The sequence below is a fragment of the Balaenoptera physalus genome (assembly GCF_965194825.1).
Source record: "Balaenoptera physalus genome assembly, chromosome: X".
Classification (NCBI taxonomy): domain Eukaryota; kingdom Metazoa; phylum Chordata; class Mammalia; order Artiodactyla; family Balaenopteridae; genus Balaenoptera; species Balaenoptera physalus.
The window spans coordinates 33,915,076-33,921,317 of NC_138903.1; the positions used below are offsets into that span (position 1 = coordinate 33,915,076).

A 6,242-nucleotide genomic window follows, 5' to 3' on the forward strand; every position below is an offset into this window, starting at 1 on the left:
TTTGATGGCTGCACAATCCTGTTAATACACTAAAATCCATTAAATTGTACACTTTAAATGAGAGAATTGTTAATATGTAAATTATATCTCAATAAAGCTGTTATTTAAAAAGGAAGAATCTACATCAGTGTGGAGCAGAGGAGATGAGCTAGAAAGAATAGAGTCCATAAGAAGAATACGGTCGTCTGTCCACCAGTAACTGAAGGAGACTGGTTCCAGGACCCACGCAGATACCAAAATCCGTGGATACTCAAGTCCTTTATATAAAATGGCGTAGTACAGTCGGCCCTCCATATCTTTGGGTTCTGCATCCATGGACTCAACCAACTGCAGATGGAAAATATTTGGAAAAAGAAAATTCCAAAAAATCCCCAAAGGCAAAACATGAATTTGCGGCACACTGGCAAGTATTTACACAGCATTTACTTTGCAAGAGGTATTATAAGTAATCTAGAGACGATTTAAAGTATACAGGAATGTACATAAGTTATATATAAATACTGCACCATTTTATATAAGGGACTTGAACATCTGTGGATTTTGGTATCCAAGGGGAGTCCTGGAACTAACCCCAGGCAGATACCAAGGTACCATTGTGAAATGTTTCTCCTTCATGAAATCAGGAATGATAGTTTATCCTTTGACATTTTCCCCTATACCAAATATTATTGCATTATTATAGGAAATAATTTGTGCCTCTCCTGATAGTTTAAAGCTGAGTTTCAACGATGTAATTCTTTAACTCCTAAAACTCATAAAACTTTTGGTTTGTCATTATTCTAGTATGCTTCCAATTATAAGTTATAGTGGCTGATTTGTTTCTTTTATTAAAGTTGTACGTACTTTACACAACACATCATCTTGGTGGTGGTTTCTTTTGCAAGTCTGGAAATAATATAAATGTTCACTGTCATGCTCTTTCCATTGAATTATTTAAGTAATAAAATAAGAGCTTTCTTGATAGTTCAGCAAGAACAAACTTTATATCTTTCCATAGTAGAAATTAAAGGCAAAAAGAGATGAAATAGAAGTTCAGAGAGGCTGAACACAAAAAAGATGTGAAAGACCTATACACTGACAACTACAAAATATTGCTCAGATAAATGAAAGCATACATACATAAATGAAGAGATGTACCTTTGTCATGGGTCAGGAAACTCAATATTGTTAAGCTGTCAATTATCTCAAAATTTATTTGTAGATTCCATAAAATCCTAATCAAAATCCCCACAGGTTTTTTTTTAAGACATTGACAAATTGATTCTAAAATTCCTATAGAAATTCAAAAGACCTACAAGAGTCAAGACAACTTTGTAAAAGAATAAAGAAGTTGGAGGACGAATACAGCCTAATTTTAAACTTACTGTAAAATATAATCAACACAGAGCAGAACTGGTGTAAAGACAGAAGATTCAATGAAACAGAAACGTGTGTCTAGAAATGGACCCACAACAATAGGGACAACTTACACTCCCAAAGCTACAAAAGTAATTCAGTGGAGAAAAGCTCCTCTTTTCAAAAAAAATTCTGGAACTATTGGATATCCACAGGCAAAAAATAGAACTAAAAAGAATAACTTTGATCCATATCATTCATCATCTAAAAAGTTAAACTGAAATAGATGACAGATCTCAATGTAAAACCTAAGATTATACAAATTTTAGCAGAGTGAAAAACAGTCTTCATGACCTATGGATAGGCAGTTTTCTTATATACAACACAAAAAGACAATCCATAAAAGAACAAACTGATATACTGGACTTCATCAAATGTAAAAACTGCCCTTTGAAAGACGGTGTTAAGACAATGGAAAGACAAAGCACAGATGGAGAAAAAGATTTACAGATCATAGTGCATCCAGAATACACAAAGAATCCTCAAAACAAGAGATGTCAAGCAGAACAATTTTAAAAAGTGCAAAAGTTTGAACAGATTCTTCAGCAAAGGAGAGATATGAATGGCAAATAAGCACATGAACAGATGTTCAACACCAGCAGTCCTCAGGGAAATGCAAATTAAAACCACAATGAGATGCCACTACACACCTATTAGAGCAGCCACAATGAAAATGACTACCCTTACCGAGTGTTAGGGAGTATGTAGACAAAGCGCCATTCTCATACACAACTAGAAGGAATATTAATTAGTACAACCACTTTGGAAAAGTTTGGTGGTGGTCTAAAACATAAAACATCACCTGCTCCCACCATGCCACTCATAGCTAAAGTTTACCCAAGAGAAATGAAAGTATGTACATGGACATACAAAAACAGGAACACAAATATTTGTGGCAGCTTTATTTCTAATAGCCTCAAACCGCAAACAACCCAAATGTCCATCAAAAGGTGAATGGATAAATAAATGGCACTACGTCCATACAACGGAACAGTAACGACAACAGAAAGGAATGTGCTTTCACCCACCGCCCATCCTGGGAGAAATGCAGGCTTCACAGGGCGCCTGCGTTGACCCGCCTCCGGGAAGAACCTGGCTGCACCTGGCTACACGGTCTCCTAGCAACCGGAGAGGCCCGAACAGCAAACTATTGAAGCGGTGGCCCCCCCCCAGGGGCCAGGGGAACCATGGCGGACAAGCAGTGGCCGCTAGGACCGGGGCCACTGGAACCGATGCCCCTGGGCATGACCTGCAAGCCCTGGTACAAAGACAAGTTACCCTCCAAGTGTTTCGCAAAGCACAAGAAGATGCTCCCGAAGCTCCCCACCCCCCTGGACAGCCGGCGGTGGATATTTGTGAAAGAGCGGCTGGACGACTTCCGGAAGGGTTGCCCACCTTGTGAAGATCTGATCACTCGCAGTCCTAAGGAGGGCTTTCTCCCCGTGATTGCTCGCAGAGTTCCCCAGCATGCCCCCAAAAAGAGTCAGAAAAAGCTGCCCGCGGAAGCAGACCTGTTTTCCACGCTCTCGCCAGCCCAGCTAGCACAGAAGGCATTCGTGGAGGACATCGAAGCCCACCTGACCAAGCATCCCTTGGCTCTCTACCCGAATCTGGAGGAAGATCTACCTGCAGACCTCTTATTAAAGGTGCTGGAAGTGCTCGATCCTGACGGGAAGCTGGAGGACACATGGGCTTATTGTCAGCGCCCCAGGAAAAGAACGAAGTCCCCCACAAAGCTTCGTAAAAAACGTCCTGCCAAGGTCTACCTGGAACCTCCAAAGAAGCCTCCTGTGTCACATCCAGCCAGTTTGCATCACGAAGACAAGAAGTCAAGCAGAAAGGATTCACTCACTGATCCTCCTGTTCACAGAGAAGTACCGAAAGCCATTCGTAAATCCTTCAAATGGGTTGCTGCTTTGGGAAACTTGGGCATTGATGAAGCGCTCATCACGAAACCGTGTGAGGCTGGCTGGGAGTGGCCACCAGCCCAGGATACAGTCTACACGAAGAAAGTAACCCAGGTCCCTTCAAAGGTAAAGGACAGCATCGGGCTAGAGAAAATGGAGAAGATAAAATTATCCAGAGAGGAAGGAAACTGGGAGAGGAAACCCCAGAATCCTTATAAACCCAACTCGGTGGAGATGAGGTATGGTGCATCGTACCTGAAGCCCAAGTTGTGGAAAAAGCTAGTAAATGACGAACCTTCAATTGACCCCAACGTCTTACTTGAAGATGGGAGTTTTAGAAAGAAGCTTCCTGAACACGACATTCTTGAAGATCTTTATGGAACAGCATTTAAAGAGTTCATTCTAAGCAAGGGCTACAGGATACCAGACATCCCTGAGAGGCTGTTCCTCAGGAAGGGATGGAAAGATGATTCTGTTAAGACTCCTATACACAAAGTAATAAAAATCAGCCAAAATGGAGATGATGCACGGGAAGATGTTTAGACAGTTTTCTATTTACTACTTACCTGGCTATTTCTCTCTCTCTCATTTTAATATCAATCAGAATTCATGGTGAGTGTCCATCCCACCATGTACATACAACTTTGATTCTACATCTGTTAATTTAACACCTAATGCTTATAAATATTTCTCAGTGACCTTCTGCTTGGGTTCATCAATATTATAGAAATTTTATCAATTATGAAATCAATATTCACATATACTCTTCTCACATTTTATAATGTTGTGAATACTGCATTGTTGTATCAATTATTTGTAAAAATAAAACCGTAAATAAAGAAGAATTACTTTTTAAAAGTATGATCTAGTTAGGTCAGCTACAAAACGGGATAAATTTCAAAATAACTGTGCTGAGAAAACGGAGTCAGAGAGTTCTATTTGTATTAAAATTATAATGAATTCATCATGACAATTACTTTCTTAAGCAAAACTTGAAATCTGCAGCCAAAATAATGTTAGCCCCATTTAATAATGAAATTGTTATCCCCCTTATTAGGATTGCATCAAGCCCACAAAACAGATTGAAAACTATTGACCAAAATTATAGGTGAAACTTTAGTTATGCTCTTTTGTCATGCTTCCCAATTGAACATACTTAAAATTTTTACCATATTCATAAAAATTCACTGTGAAAAGAGTGTTTCCATATCATATAACACAGGTGCAGAATAGCAGGGAGCTTCAAGTTCTTGGCAAATCTAGTGTGCAAAATAGGTCTGTGCGAGCACAACTACACAGCACCATCAAATATCCACACATATCTATTCAAGTAAGATTAATCTTTGCATTTCATGAATAGCGATTTAAAACTCACTCATAAATGTAAAATAAGAAATCAAGCAACTTCCCTACATTTCCAAAATAACAGATAAGATTGCCTGGGACAGGAAATTTGTAGCTAGAAAGGTTTGTAGCACAGATTTGCAGCACACTTCTCCTTCCAGTAATGAAGGAATTTATCCGTAAATGGAAGTATGTGTATATACTTCACCCTCGTGAGAAGGGAACACAGCCATCAGGGTGTAGGATTCACCAACATCCTCATTGCAATCAACTACTCCCTTTTCACTCACTTCCCCATTTTCACTGAGGTTACTTAGTGTCTGAATTCCTGACTTGCTCCCTGTGACTACTCTCATCAACGTTCTTGATTTAAATATTCACAAAGACTATCCATTCAAATCCTGGCATTAGCTCCATTCGTCTTGTCCTCATCTCACTACAGACACCAATTCCTACAGTCAGACTCTAGACTTTGTTTTGGGCAATAATTACACCAACTTCAAATCTCAATTTCAATTATTCCACCTTCCGATCCCTGCTTTTTACCTAGTTGATCACCCCTTTTAATATTCCCAAACCTCCAATTCTTCAATCCCAACACGTTTCCAATCCAGTGACCCTTACCACTCTTTCAAGGCACTTAATTGTGCCTTGCTTTCAGTTCCTTACTTTCCCAGCTTAGACTCCACCGTCCACTACTATCCCTTCTTTGAGTCTACTTTTAACTCCTTTGCCTCTCTCTCCCGCTCTTATATTCTTCTGAGAAAACCCCAGTCCTGGTTAAATCTTAATCTCTGCCATTCTTGTACTTGCACCCCAACAGTTAAATATGGCTAGAGAAAAACACATACCACACTGACTGGTTACATATGGCATGAATCTTAAATGAGCCTTCAACGCTAGCTGAAAGCTCTGCCCCATTTCCCTCATCAATATATTTTCCCATTTTCCAATGATCATCGCATTTCTGTCATCAATTGTCCAACACCCTGTTTCCATTTCTCCTTCTCAAAGCATTGCTTTGTACTTCACTGATACAATAAAAAAATTTAGAAGAGAACTGTCTTTTCCTCCCATCACCACATCTACCAGGCCAGTGACATCTGTACCCATATTCTCTATCCCCTTGGAGACAAAGGATGAACTCTCTATTCTACTGAGGCAAAGCCTTTCCTTTGTGCATTGGATCCCAACACTTTGCCCAATTAAATATTTGTCCTGTCTTTGCCTCCTTAGTCTCCTATATTATTGTTCTGTCTTTTGGGGGATAATTCCTGTCATTAAAAAGCAAACAAACAAACCAAAACCAAAAAAGGCTCTCATAACTCACATCATCTGAAATAACCAAACAAAACAAAATTAAAATTCTCTTGATGTAATTTTTCTCTCCAGCTACCACTCTATATTTTCTGCTCCACTTTGTAGAAAAATTACCAAAAAGAGTCGTTTAAAAATCATTGTTTCCACGTCTTCATCTCCCAGGGTCTCTTGAATTCATTCCAACCAGAATTTTGTTCTGCTTTGCTAGTGAAACTTTCTTGTCGAGGTCACCAATAAGGTGTCATGGCAAAATCCAGTTAATAGTTTCATCGTATT

The 6,242-nt window shown here is 39.3% G+C and overlaps 1 pseudogene across 1 annotated transcript; it reads left to right on the forward strand.

The window, feature by feature from the left end:
* The first annotated feature begins 2,582 nt into the window (after window positions 1-2,582).
* LOC309653314 (protein FAM47E pseudogene) lies at window positions 2,583-5,967 on the forward strand (annotated as a pseudogene). Its single transcript has one exon. The product of its transcript is annotated as a protein FAM47E pseudogene (transcript).
* Window positions 5,968-6,242: the final 275 nt, after the last annotated feature.